This window comes from Pongo abelii, chromosome 1, assembly GCF_028885655.2.
Source record: "Pongo abelii isolate AG06213 chromosome 1, NHGRI_mPonAbe1-v2.0_pri, whole genome shotgun sequence".
In the NCBI taxonomy this organism is placed as follows: Eukaryota; Metazoa; Chordata; class Mammalia; order Primates; family Hominidae; genus Pongo; species Pongo abelii.
This window is the reverse complement of record NC_071985.2, coordinates 81583737-81598263: the sequence shown is the minus strand read 5'-3', so window position 1 is coordinate 81598263 and position 14527 is coordinate 81583737.

The window sequence follows — 14527 nt, the reverse complement described above, 5'->3', positions numbered from 1 at the left end:
AAAAAAAAAAAGAAAAACAAGCTGCAGAAACATTTTGATTACTAATAGGGGAATTTGAATAAAGACTTTTGCATTCAATAATGTTAAGAAATTACTATTAATTTTGTTATGCGTAACAATAGTATTGTGGTTGGGTGAAAATGTCCTTATTTTTTATGGCAATATATACTAAAATAAAAGAAGAAATGAACTACAAATACATGCAACAATTCCATGCTCATAATAATATCAAGTGGGCCCAGCGTGATGGCTCATGCCTGTAATCCCAGCAATTTGGGAGGCCAAGGTGGGCAGATCACGAGGTCAGGAGATAGAGACCATCCTGGCTAACATGGTGAAACCCCGTCTCTGCTAAAAATACAAAAAAAAAAAAAAAAAAATTAGCCAGGCGTGGTGGTGGGCACCTGTAGTCCCAGCTACTCGGGAGGCTGAGGCGGGAGAATGGCGTGAACCTGGGAGGTGGAGCTTGCAGTGAGCCAAGATCGCGCCACTGCACTCCAGCCTGGGCGACAAAGCGAGATTCCATCTCAAAAAAAAAAAAAAAAAAAAAGGAGTGAAAAAAGTCAGAAACAAGAGTGTATAATGTATGAGTCAATTTATACTAAACTCTAGGAAATGCAAACTAATCTATACTTGCAGAAAGCAAATCATTTGTAGTTTGGGGACGTGGGGGCAGGGAAGGATGAGAAGGAGGGTTATGCATGAGGAAACTTTTGGGAGTGATGGATATGTTTATTTTCTTGATTTTAACTTCATGGATGTATATATATATGTCAAAACCTATCAAATTGTACACTTTATGTTCAAGTTATTGTATGTTACATCTCAATAAAGTAATTTTAAAAACAAAAATATTCATGTTAAAATGTAAGAATGACCACTAAAAGACTAGAAATAGAATGTATAACTTTTAAATTAGTAGAGGGAAACTAAGACAGTAAATACGACTTGATTCACCCAATGAATATGGGACAAGGGGGAAAAATAGAAGAAATCATGTCTAAAAGAAAAAATAAGATGGTATAAATCTGGGGTCAGCAAGCTTTTTTGTAAAAGGACAAATAATAAATTATTTTGGCTTTGCAGGTAATATCCTTATTGCAGCGATTCAGCTTTACTGGTTGAAGGTTGAAAGCAACCATCCTAGATGGCTGAGAGTGGCTATGTTTCACTAAAATATTATATGCAACAGTACATGCTGGGCTATATTTTTCCCATGGGCCATAATTTGTCAGCTCTTGATATTAAAAATGCTTGTCAATAATCACAATATAAATGGAGTAACCCTATCTACTAAAAGAGTAGATTAAAAATTCAGCTATTTGCTACTTACAAACACACTTTTAAAAACACAATGATAAAAATAAGTTGAAAGACAAAGATTGGAAAAGATGTGCCAGTAACCTAGCAAATAAAAGTCTAGAAGGCAATAGCAATCTAGCAACAACCAACATTTCTAGAGCCAGGCACTGTGGTTAGGGCTAAGGTCATGTAGTTGGCAAGTGCCAAGCTGGAATCCAAGCCACGCCATTTGTCTTCAAAGCCCACATTTTAAAACATCATTGTATTTTGACTATCAAACAAAACTGAATTTGAGGAAAGAAATAGTTAAAGGTATACAAAGTGATTTTACTGGATGAAAAGTGGTGGGAAAAGTGTCTAAACATGTAACAACTGTGAACCCATATGCATCTAAAAAAATTGGTGCACGCGTGTGCATCCATATGCATCTAATAAAATTGGTGCACGCGTGTGCACGTGCACACACACACACACACACACACACACGAGCATTATATGGAGAAATTGACAAATCCAGAATCATAGTAAGGAATTTCAACACATCTCTTCCAGATCACACAGATAAAACATTGCAAAGAAATACATGTATAAGATATATCAGTGCAAGTAACAACCTTGATCTCATATATTAAAATTTACACTCAACACATAAGAAATATTTATTTATAGAATTATTATAAAAATTGACCACAGAGATAAACATCCCAATCAATTTGGCTACTGTTTTCATTAAAGCAATGAGGCACTTAGAAATAAATCTGACAAAATGTTTGGAGAGACGGCATGGCATATTGGATTAGCACAAGAACTCTGGGACCAAGTTGCCTGGATTCAAATTCTGACTGTTATACTTTCAAGATGTGTGACCTTAAGAAAATTAGCTAACCTCTCTGTGCTTAAGTTTCCTCATTTGTAACATGACAATAGAATGGGGGAAAATAATAGTTATATTTCATAAGATTGTTGTGAGTCTTAAATGAATTAATGATTTATGAGGTGCTTAGAATAGTGGCTTGGTACATACAAATGTTTGTTAAATATATACATAAAGTGAACAAAACCTACACAGAAAATATTGGAGGATATAAAAATAAACCCAAATCAAGGAAAGCTAGACCAAAATTTAATATTATAAATATGTCTATTCTCCCCAAGCTAATGAATATATTCAAAGCAGCTTTAATCAAAATATAAAAGTTTTGTTTTACTTAGGCACAGAGTATCTAAAATTCACATGGAAAGATAGTCAAGAAATCAAGACTAGTTTAAAGGATAACATGAAGAAGATGTTAACAGGCCATACAAATAAAATAACACGATATTAGCACTATATTAAATAAAGTCTACAGAATTGAATAGATAGAAACAAACCTAATAACATATAAGACCATGATATATCATAGAAATGGTGTAACAAATAAATGGGAGAAATAATTGACATTTTTTAGTGTACTCTAAACATTTTCAGTCATAACCCACAGAAAAAAATATATTTTATTTTATGTTTCAGTACTCAACCAAAGCATATGTGTGTATGTGTTCTGTAAACACTGTTTACCTTTACTATATGAAATGTAGTCTAATATTTTCTATATAATTTAGTTTTTTGAAAAACGGTAGTTAGAATCCTCTAATTTAAAAAAAGTCCCATTAATATATTACAAATATAGAGTCTGAAAAATACTGGATTAGCTATAAATGTATAGAGAAAACTACCTTTCCATACTGAAAAATATAAAAATAGATCCTTACCTCATACTATACTTCAAAAAAAATTCCAGATAAAGTGGCTAAATATGAAAAACCTTTCAATCAAAATATAATACTTTGATGTTATACTATGGTTTTTATGTTACACAATGATAAATGACAAAGAAAAACATCAAATAGTTTGAAAACTTCAATTTAAAACTTCTCCATTACTTCCATATAACTAAGAAAATAGGCCGGGCTTGGTGGCTCATGCCTGTAATCCCAGCAGTTTGAAAGGCTGAGGTAGGAGGATAATCTGAGGTCAGAAGTTTGAGACCAGCCTGGCCAACATGGTGAAACCCTGTCTCTACTAAAAATACAAAAATTAGCTGGGTGAGGTGGCATGTGCCTGTAGTCCCAGCTAGTCAGGAGGCTGAGGCAGGAGAATTATTTGAACCCAGGAGGCAGAAGTTGCAGTGAGCCGAGATCGAGTCACTGCACTCCAGCCTGGGTAATAGAGTGAGACTCCGTCTCAAAAAAAACCAAAAAAACAAAAAACATTTATAGGATTTGTATCCAGAATATTAAAGAATTATTAAACATCAATAAGAAAAATCTAACAACCTAGTGGGAAAATGGACAAAACATATGAAAGGTCCATTCACTGAAAAGGAAGTTTGAACGGCCAACCCAAATATATGAAAAATGCTCAAACTTCCTAGTAATTAGAGAAATGCAAGTGAAAACAATGAGATACTATTTCACAATGATCAGATTGGCAAAAACATAAGACTAGCAACATCAAGTTTTGGGAGGACGGGGGAAATAAGAATTCTGATATCATGCCATTAGGAGCAAAACATAAAACACAAACAATAAAAACATCCATTAACTGCTGGATAGTGCTTGCCTCTGCCCAGGGAGGACAGGAAATAGGATGGGGGATGTAGATCCTAAAGGATGTAGATCTTGTATTACTTTACAAAATATCTGAAGCAAATAAGGCACAGTGTTATTTGTTAATTCTGAGTAGAAAGTACATTGATATTTGCTATTTTATTCTCTGTACTTTTCTTCAAATTGAAAACATTTTCTCTGTTTTAAAAAAATATGTAAAGAAAGACACTATTATCAAAGTTACTTTTTCCTCAACTGATGACATGAACCAATAAATAACCATTGGTGACAATACAAATCCCCAAAAGGCCTTATTGCTGTACATGTTGTCATCAAAGTCCTCAATCAGAGTGGTGGGGGGTCGGGGGATGGGGCGTAAATCTAACAAGGAAACTTGTCCCTGAAGGTTGAGAAGAATCATTCCTCTGTACTCTGTTTAGGTTTGTGTAAGCTGCAAGGAGGACCTTCAGAATTGGTGTGTAGAAAATCTTAACCCTTTAAGGGTTCTCAAGTTGTGGAGGAGGGGGGTGCAGAGTAGGGAGACATGTGTCAGGATCACCTGGTGATTTTTAAAAAAAATGATTGAGAACCAGTGCTCTAGGCTGACTTTTCCTAATTCTACTTTAACTTCATCATGTTTCATTTGTGTGACACAAATATCCATTCTTGGGGTATTTGAATCAATCAACTTCATATGGTGAGTTCAGTCAGTAGTTGTTTATTGAACACCTATTTCATGCCTGGCACTGTAGTCTATTCTGGAGGTATAAAAGTGAACAAGAAACCACTGTTCCAAGGAGCTTAAAATCTATTTGAAAGGAAGCTTAGTGTATGGAGTAACTTATTTCTTCTGTAGGTTAATCAGATTAATGTTTTAATCATGGACCATTGGAGATTGCATTCTGATTTTTCTTTTTGCCAGAGTGATTATTGATGGTGCTCTGTTCATCCTTTAGGGCATCAATAGTAAAATCAGCATTGCAACCATTCAGTCCTCAGCACAGTCTCTGCCCAGCTCAGATAACATAGAATGCTGCCAGCTATAACTTTTCATCATTTTCCTCAGAAAGTCTGAGTATGGCTTGAAACAGAAGTCTTCAGTATTTTATACTCTATTAGGGCTGCTGTATTTAGTTGAGCAGTTTGTACATTGTATAAGGGTATCCAGCTGAGGAGGCAGGAGGAAGCTGAAATTCAGCCTAAGCACTGCTCTTTTAGCCCTCTAAGTGACTACTTCTGCACAGAAAGACACACTTTTCCAAGCTGTCTGGCCAGAGGGGATGCCTTTTTATAATTTGCAGGAAGATGGCATATGAACTAGTGGGTGGCCCTACTGACCACAACGATTTCCTAATTCAGTACAATCCACAGAGCATGTGTTTACTGCAGAGGTATCATTTGGAATACTAGGGACCACATGTTTATCCCAAGAAAGAAATGACTCAGAAAATATATTTATGAAACTTTAAAATGTTAAGACCAAAAAGGATTTTGTAGAAAACAAGTTTAGCCATCTAATTTTCCATGTGTAGAAAATGACTTTGAATTTCAGAACTTAAAGGGAAGTTGGAGATCATCACGTTTAACTCCCTCATTTCATAGATGAAGAAATCAGTGCCCTGAGAGGAGCAGCAACTTTTCCAGGGGTCACAGTCACCCAGGTCTCCTAACTCCTAATCCAGTGTCCTTTTGATTTTACTATATTTATCACCACACAGCGTTAGTGGCAGAATGAGTGCAGGCCCCAGGCAATTGATACAAGTCAAGTAATATCAAGACAGTTTCCTAATTCAAACACAGGCATCTCAGGCTCTGCCACTAAGACTGGATGGCTAATCTTACCTTCTCCTTGTGAAGCAAGGAGAATATTGGGCAACCAGGGCATATTTCGCCTGTGTCACCTCTGAAGAGCTCCACTTAAGTAGTCATTCTCTCTTCTCTCTGATGTCTCTATATCCTGTCCCACTTCTGAGTTAGGTGCAGGAACTGTGGTTGCTGTGATTGTACTTTCACATGTAATCCACCAGCAAAGATTGAGAAAAATCACTTTCTCTTCTGATATACTCATTACCCTGTAATCTAGGGAAAGCGGAGGGGGTAATCTAATTATCTCAGTCTTACTCTGCACCTGTTGTGTGTTATTTCCCCAGATGGCCAATAATTGGTCTTAGGCAGAGCTTATGTGTGAAGGTGACACATCTCAAGGAGAGCTGTTCTGGTGGGAGTTGCTCTCTGGTGGGAACGTGTTCTTACTTCTTCAGGTTTCAGAGAATTCTGGCATGCTGCCCTTCTTTCCAGAGCTAATGAGGCATGGATAACCATTCCTTTTACAGTTGCTCTGTCTGACATGGATGGCATCATTGTCCGGCAACCTGATGAGGTATATATTTTGGAGGTGAATGCGTGAGATGTGGGTTCTGATGACCTACCTCAAGTCCTGGCTTTGCCACATAGTTGGATGACTTAGGCAAATCACTTTATCCTGTCTGCATCTCAGTCTGTTCATGAATATAATGGACATGATCATACCTGCTGTTTTCCCTTACAAGGCTCTTAGGAGGATCAAATAAGGTAAGGGATGTGCAAGTGCTCATAGTGCCAGAGAGTTCTATAGTGTATAGTGTATAGTGTATATAAAGCATCACTAGGCTTTATAGCGTAAGTCAGAGAGCTGACTGGGGTGGGGAGGGAGACAGCAGGGTGGGGAGATGAGTGGGATTGTCTATCACAGGGTCCTGAGGCCCTCTTGGGGATTCCTGGCAATGAGCTCTCGAGCCAGGGTTGGGGAGGGAGGGTGGGAGGTGCGGAGTAGAGGGATGGGATTGGGGGATTCCTGCCAGGTGGAGAGGCCCCAGATGCAGCCGCAGCTTCCCACAAAATCCCTAGGTGCTATCAGTATGGGAATGCAACTCCTGAGCATCTGGTACCCATTCTCAGAACTTTTGCCTCCTACTTCTAAGGCCACTCTCATGGGATCCTTATTTTTTAAAAAAGAAGAGCAACAGGGAGTAGGACCTCTCTTATAGACAGAGTAAAACTAGAGCAAAACTCTTAATGTGTTCAGTTGTGCGTGACCAAGCATCTCCACGGAATTTCAAGACAGGGGAAGCTGCATGCCTTATTCTGTGCTGACCCTTCTGTCTATGAATTTCAGCCCACACCATGGAGTATTTACGTGATGTTCACCTGAGCTTCTCCCTTAGTGGGGGCGGGCATGGGACACGAAGAATGGAAGATGAATGTGTGTCTCTGACTATGTGTCTTTGTATTCCAGAGCCAAAAAATAAATATCCTGCAGTGTGCTTGCTTTACGATGCAAACTTCCTTTAATTTTTGGTGTCACTCATCAAGTGTTGAGAGTAATATTTATAGTGTTTATAACTGCTTTTGGCATCATGCTGCTTCAATATTCCTGATAGGGGGAAGGGAAGAGTCCTGTGGAGAGGAGGTGGATATAAGAAAAAACTGGTTAAGGATTTTAGAGCTCGAGGATGGAAGGAACCTTGAAGAGCATTTCTTCTCACCTTTTCTCTCTTCTTCTGGTAAGTGGTCCTCCAGACTCTGCCCAAACACATTCAGTGATGCATAATTTACTGCTTCTCAAGTCAACTCGCTTCCTTTCTGGACAATTGCAATGGGATAAAATAATTTATAGAGTTATGCTGAAATATGCTTTCTTTTATTTTCAATTTTTTTGGTTTTAGTTAAATCCTAAAGGTATTGTCTCTCTAAAAGGATCAACCCTACATGATGCATTCAAGAGACATTGTCATAATAGTCCTACTGTTGCCTATAGGGATTCAATCAGAGTTTCAGGCATGGTAGAAACTGAAATTTCTCTAATAAGCAGTCTTGTAGATATCCTTTATGAGTTATGTTAGAGGAAGTTTCAGTAGAACCTGCAAAATGGTAAGGAAAGGGAATCCCAGATAGCAGTGGGATCTACAAAATTCAGGAATATTTAAAAAATCCTTAAGACAATGTACAAAGGACCCATTTATTGCCCACATATTATGCCAGACACAGTTCTGGCACTGTGTCTACAGTGATGAACACAATAGGCAAAGTACCTGCCCTCCTGAAGCATACCTTTAAATGAGCACAAGACCCCAAATCAAATGAGTAAACTAGTCAGTATCATAAAGCGATAAACACTATGAAGAAAATGAATAAGGCAATGAGATAGACAGCAACTCTGTGTTTATCTGTAAGTTTGAAATAAGAAAATATATCAGATTATTTTTCTTTGTGAGTTATTCTTTGGGAATATAGTTATGGAATCTTTCCCTCACCCATGTGTAATAAAGATATTCTCTTATGTCTTCCTTGTTTCCCTTCCTTCCTTCTTTCCTTCCCTCCTTCCTTCTTTCCCCTTCTGCCTTCCTTTCCTTCCTCTTTCCTTCTTTCTCCCTTCCCCCTTCCCTTCTTTTCTTCCTTCTTGCATTTAATGTATCAGAAGCCTATTTTTATACATGATGTGAGGCAGGAAACTTATTTTATTTTTCTCTGTAAAATAAGCAAAAGCTTCCAGCAACATATTGTGAATAATATACCTTATTCTCATCTGATCATAGTTTATATATACACACACATACACACATATGTATGTGTGTGTATATAGATGCATAATTTATAAACACGATTCTGAGCTTTCTATTGTTCTCACTGTTAATCTCTAAATTAACACTACTGTGTTTTTTATTATCACAGCTTTATCTATGTCTTAATATTTGATAGGGGAAACGTTTACTCTTGGTTTTTCTTTTCCTAACTTGTTTTAGCTATCTGTGAATGTCTTTGTGTCATATAAATTTAAAAATTGTATTAGAAAGTTTTGCCCAAAAACTCTATGGAAATTTTGACTGGAATTGCATTGAATAGTAGATTGATTTGGGGAAAACTAATATCCTCACAATGTTTGTCATCTGGTTCGTAAATATTTACAACTTTTTTGTCCTTTAATAGAGCCAAATATTTCTTTTATATTAAAGCAATATAAATATATTATGAAGCAGAATGCAAAATCATCACAAATTTTAAGATAAATAATGGAACTTCAAGGGACTGTTACACTTCCAGTGTATTATAACTCCTTCCTACAAAGACTTTCTTTTCTTTAGGAGAGATCTCTCTCCTCTGCCCTTGAGACTTGGCTGGACAAGTTTTGCCCTTATACATCATCCTGCAAGCAAACTCTCTCCTGAGTGGTTAAGTAGGTGGCTACTGGAGTCAGATCAGTTGTATTCAAATCCCTAATCAACTATTTATTAGCTGTGTAACCCTGGACAAATGTTTTAACCTTCCCAAATTCTTAGTTTTGTCAGTAGCAAAATACAGAATCAAGTAAGATAATGTGTGCCAAATGTTTAGAAGAGTGCTGGAGATGGGGTAAGTGCTCAGCAAATGTTAGTGACTATTATAAGCAATTTTAAGCTATACTTGTTATGCTCTAACACATGGGCGTGTGACTGTATCTGTCAATAAAAAAACAGAGAAGAAATATTTGCCCTATCAAACATTAAATAAGCTTTGTGAGGCAACTGCAGTCTAAAGCTATTCCTTGTTCTCTTCAAAATGTGTAACTATTAAAAAAAAATCAAATGTGTGAGGTTAATCTCAATAAGCAAAAAACTAAAACAGACTACAAAAGAGTAAAATTGAGGCATCCGGTAGCAGAGAAGCTTATACAATATTAAGTTTTTAGTAGAAAAGAGATAAAAAGCTTTGCAGTGGGAATTGTGAATGATTTTGTGGCCTAAGTTATTATATCCAGAATGAAAGTAGAGACCAAGAGGCTAAGAGAGAAATCCTATAGTTATTACTTAGCAGAGTTTTCACTACTCTTCGCTTGGGGCAAGGGCAGAAGCAACAGGAAGGAAGGGTTGAAGGGTGTTTTATTATAAAGTTAAGCTGCAGTTGGGCAGGAAACCACAACGTTGAAGACATTCTCTTGAAGGAACTGTTTAGGTAACACCAAGAGCAAGTGATAATACTGAAGTCAGTGAAAGGGACTGCCAATGCAGGAGCTACTTCTTGAATTACCTAAAAAGTTGATGTACCACTCCCATTAGGGGGGATCAGGGTCCAGAGATAACAGACTTTTAGGATAAATCAACTTTACTGCCACTGGAACTTTGAATAAACATCCAGGGTTAAATAAATTACTAATCAGTAGTAGTTGAAAGAAGAGGAAGACTCAGTCTATGCCTGAGGAGGTTTCATTTTAATTTTGAAATCAACAGTTATTTTTTAAAACTGTTACAATGTAAGGGCAGTTAATTTGTGTCTAGTGGCTGTTTATAAAACTCTTAATGAAATAATATTTTTATCAAAACTGTATAATTATGATGGGCTCTAACAAGGTATTATTTATTATTTCTTTCTCTTATCCATACCAGAAAACAGTTTAACTGTAGATCAAATTGCTAATACGATTAGTGCCTAGTGGAAATAATGAAATTGAAAATGTAAAGAATCAGGAGTATATAACCAGTTTCTAGGGGCATGCATTTATGAATTCAAATTATTAAGAAAATAGCAAATATATGTATAGTTGATACACTAGATATTATACTAAGTGTTAAACTTTCCACTGAGTCATTCCCGTTAGTGTACAAACTTGATATTTTTTCTCTCATGTAAAAATCAAAATAAACAAACAAAACACCCTCTCTTGACTCCACTTCCACTTCAGCTATAGTTCTTTTTCTCTCCAAGCTTCTTTTTCTCTCCAAGCCTCTATAGTGATGCTTATGAGACAACTGTAGTCTAAAATTATTCTCTTTAAAGAGTTGTCATTAATTCTTCTCCCAGGCCTTCTCAACCGTTCTTCAAAAGTTTCTGCTCTTACCAATCCACTGATGCCTTTTCCCTTACAGTCATTCTGTGACAGCCATGCTGTGAAATCCAACTATTTTTAAGTCCTAATTTCTGACTTATTTATAGCATTTGGCAAAGTTGCTCACTCTATTCCTACAAACACCCTCCTGCCTTGATTTCCAGGATACCAAACAAGATTGGGTTTCCTCATATCTTTCTGACTTCTTCCCAGTTTTCCTTCCTGGTTCCTCCTCATCTTCCCAATCTGTATCCAAGTCTCAGTCCTTGAACATCTTATATTTTGATCAACTCTACCTACATGCTTTGCCCATTATCAAGGCTTTAAGTGCCACATATAAGCTGATGACTCCAAAATTATTATTTCCAGCTTAGACACGTCCTCTGGATTCCTGATCTAGCTATCTGACTACTTGACATTTTCATATGGATGTCTACTAAGCAGATGTCTACTAAGCACCTAAACTTAACATGACCAAAACAGAGCCCCTAATATTCTCCCTAAAACCAGCAACTACTGCATTTTCCCACCTCAGTTAATAGCAACACATTCTGCTAGCTTTTGAATGTGTTTGCTCTTGCTTCTCTAGTTCTTTTAATTGTGATGTTAGGGGGTCAATTTTAGATCTTTCCTGCTTTCTCTTGTGGGCATTTAGTGTTATAAATTTCCATCTACACACTGCTTTAAATGTGTCCCAGAGATTCTGGTATGTTGTGTCTTCATTCTCATTGGTTTCAAAGAACATCTTTATTTCTGCCTTCATTTCGTTATGTACCCAGTAGTCATTCGGGGCAGGTTGTTCAGTTTCCATGTAGTCAAGCGGTTTTGAGTGAGTTTCTTAATCCTGAGTTCTAGTTTGATTGCACTGTGGTCTGAGGGACAGTTTGTTATAATTTCTATTCTTTTAAATTTGCTGAGGAGTGCTTTACTTCCAACATGTGGTCAATTTTGGAATAAGTGCGATGTGGTGCTGAGAAGAATGTATATTCTGTTGATTTGGGGTGGAGAGTTCTGTAGATGTCTATTAGGTCTGCTTGGTGCAGAGCTGAGTTCAATTCCTGGATATCCTTGTTAACTTTCTGTCTCATTGATCTGTCTAATGTTGACATTAGACTCTATGGAAATTTTAACTGGAATTGCATTGAATAGTGGGGTGTTAAAGTCTCCCATTATTATTGTGTGGCAGTCTAAGTCTCTTTGTAGGTCTCTAAGGACTTGCTTTATGAATCTGGGTGCTCCTGGATTGGGTGCATATATATTTAGGATAGTTAGCTCTTCTTGTTGAATTGATCCGTTTACCATTATGTAATGGCCTTCTTTGTCTCTTTTGATCTTTGTTGGTTTAAAGTCTATTTTATCAGAGACTAGGATTGCAACCCCTGTATTTTGTGTTTTCCATTTGCTTGGTAGATCTTCCTCCATCCCTTTCTTTTGATCCTATGTGTGTCTTTGCATGTGAGATGGATCTCCTGAATACAGCACACTGATGGGTCTTGACTCTTTATCCAATTTGCCAGTCTGTGTCTTTTAATTGGAGCATTTAGCTTTGTTCTTTTGGCTTAGGATTGTCTTGGCAATGCGGGCTGTTTTTTGGTTCCATATGAACTTTAAAGTGGTTTTTTCCAATTTTGTGAAGAAAGTCATTGGTAGCTTGATGGGGATGGCATTGAATCTATAAATTACCTTGGGCAGTATGGCCATTTTCATGATATTGATTCTTCCTATCCATGAGCATGGAATGTTCTTCCATTTGTTTGTGTCTTCTTTTATTTCGTTGAGCAGTGGTTTGTAGTTCTCTTTGAAGAGGTCCTTCACATCCCTTGTAAGTTGGATTCCTAGGTATTTTGTTCTCTTTGAAGCAATTGTGAATGGGAGTTCACTCATGATTTGGTTCTCTGTTAGTCTGTTTTTGTTGTAGAGGAATGCTTGTGATTTTTGCCCATTGATTTTCTATCCTGAGACTTTGCTGAAGTTGCTTATCAGACTGAGGAGATTTTGGGCTGAGACGATGGGGTTTTCTAGATATACAATCATGTCATCTGCAAACAGGGACAATTTGACTTCCTCTTTTCCTAATTGAATACCCTTTATTTCTTTCTCTGGCCTGATTGCCCTGGCCAGAACTTCTGACACTATGTTGAATAGGAGTGGTGAGAGAGGGCATCCCTATCTTGTGCCAGTTTTCAAAGGGAATGCTTCCAGTTTTTGCCCATTCAGGATTATATTGGCTGTGGGTTTGTCATAAATAGCTCTCATTATTTTGAGATATGTCGCATCAATACCTAGTTTATTGAGAGTTTTTAGCACAAAGGGCTGTTGAATTTTGTCAAAGGCCTTATCTATTGAGATAATCATGTCGTTTGTTTCTTTGGTTCTCTTTATATGATGGATTACTTTTATTGATTTGCATATGTTGAACCAGCCTTGCATCCCAGGCATGAAGCCCACTTGATCGTGGTGGATAAGCTTTTTGATGTGCTGCTGGATTCGGTGTGCCAGTATTTCATTGAGGATTTTTGCATCGATGTTCATCAAGGATATTGGTCTAAAATTCTCTTTTTTTGTTGTGTCTGTGCCAGGCTTTGGTATCAGGATGATGCTGGCCTCATAAAATGAGTTGGGGAGGATTCCCTCTTTTTCTATTGATTGGAATAGTTTCAGAAGGAGTGGTACCAACTCCTCTTTGTACCTCTGGTAGAATTCGGCTGTGAATCTGTCTGGTCCTGGACTTTTTTTGGTTGGTAGGCTATTAATTATTGCCTCCATTTCAGAGCCTGTTATTGGTCTATTCAGAGATTCAACTTCTTCCTGGTTTAGTCTTGGGAGGGTGTATGTGTCCAGGAATTTATCCATTTCTTCTAGATTTTCTAGTTTATTTGCATAGAGGTGTTTATAGTATTACCTGATGGTAGTTTGTATTTCTGTGAGATCAGTGATGGTATCCATTTTATCATTTTTTATTGCATCTATTTGATTCTTCTCTCTTTTTTTCTTTATTAGTCTTGCTAGCAGTCTATCAATTTTGTTGATCTTTTCAAAAAACCAGCTCCTGAATTCATTGATTTTTTTTGAAGGATTTTTTTTTGTGTCTGTATCTCCTTCAGATCTGCCAAAAAAGAGTCTGCATTGCCAAGACAATCCTAAGACAAAAGAACAAAGCTGGAGGCATCAGGTAGTTGAAGCTACCTGACTTCAAACTATACTACAAGGCTACAGTAACCAAAACAGCATGGCACTGGTACCAAAACAGAGATATAGACCAATGGAACAGAACAGAGCCCTCAGAAATAATACCACACATCTACAACTATCTGATCTTTGACAAACCTGAAAAAAACAAAAAATGGGGAAAGGATTCCCTATTTAATAAATGGTGCTGGGAAAACTGGCTAGCCATATGTAGAAAGCTGAAACTGGATCCCTTTCTTACACCTTATACAAAAATTAATTCAAGGTGGATTAAAGAATTAAATGTTAGACCTAAAACCATAAAAACCCTAGAAGAAAACCTAGGCAATACCATTCAGGACATAGGCATGGGCAAGGACTTCATGACTAAAACACCAAAAGCAATGGCAACAAAAGCCAAAATAGACAAATGGGATCTAATTAAACTAAAGAGCTTCTGCACAGCAAAAGAAACTACCATCAGAGTGAACAGGCAACCTACAGAATGGGAGAATATTTTTACAATCTACTCATCTGAAAAAGGGCTAATATCCAGAATCTACAAAGAACTGAAACAAATTTACAAGAAAAAATCAAACAACCCCATCAAAATTTGGCAAAGGTTATGAA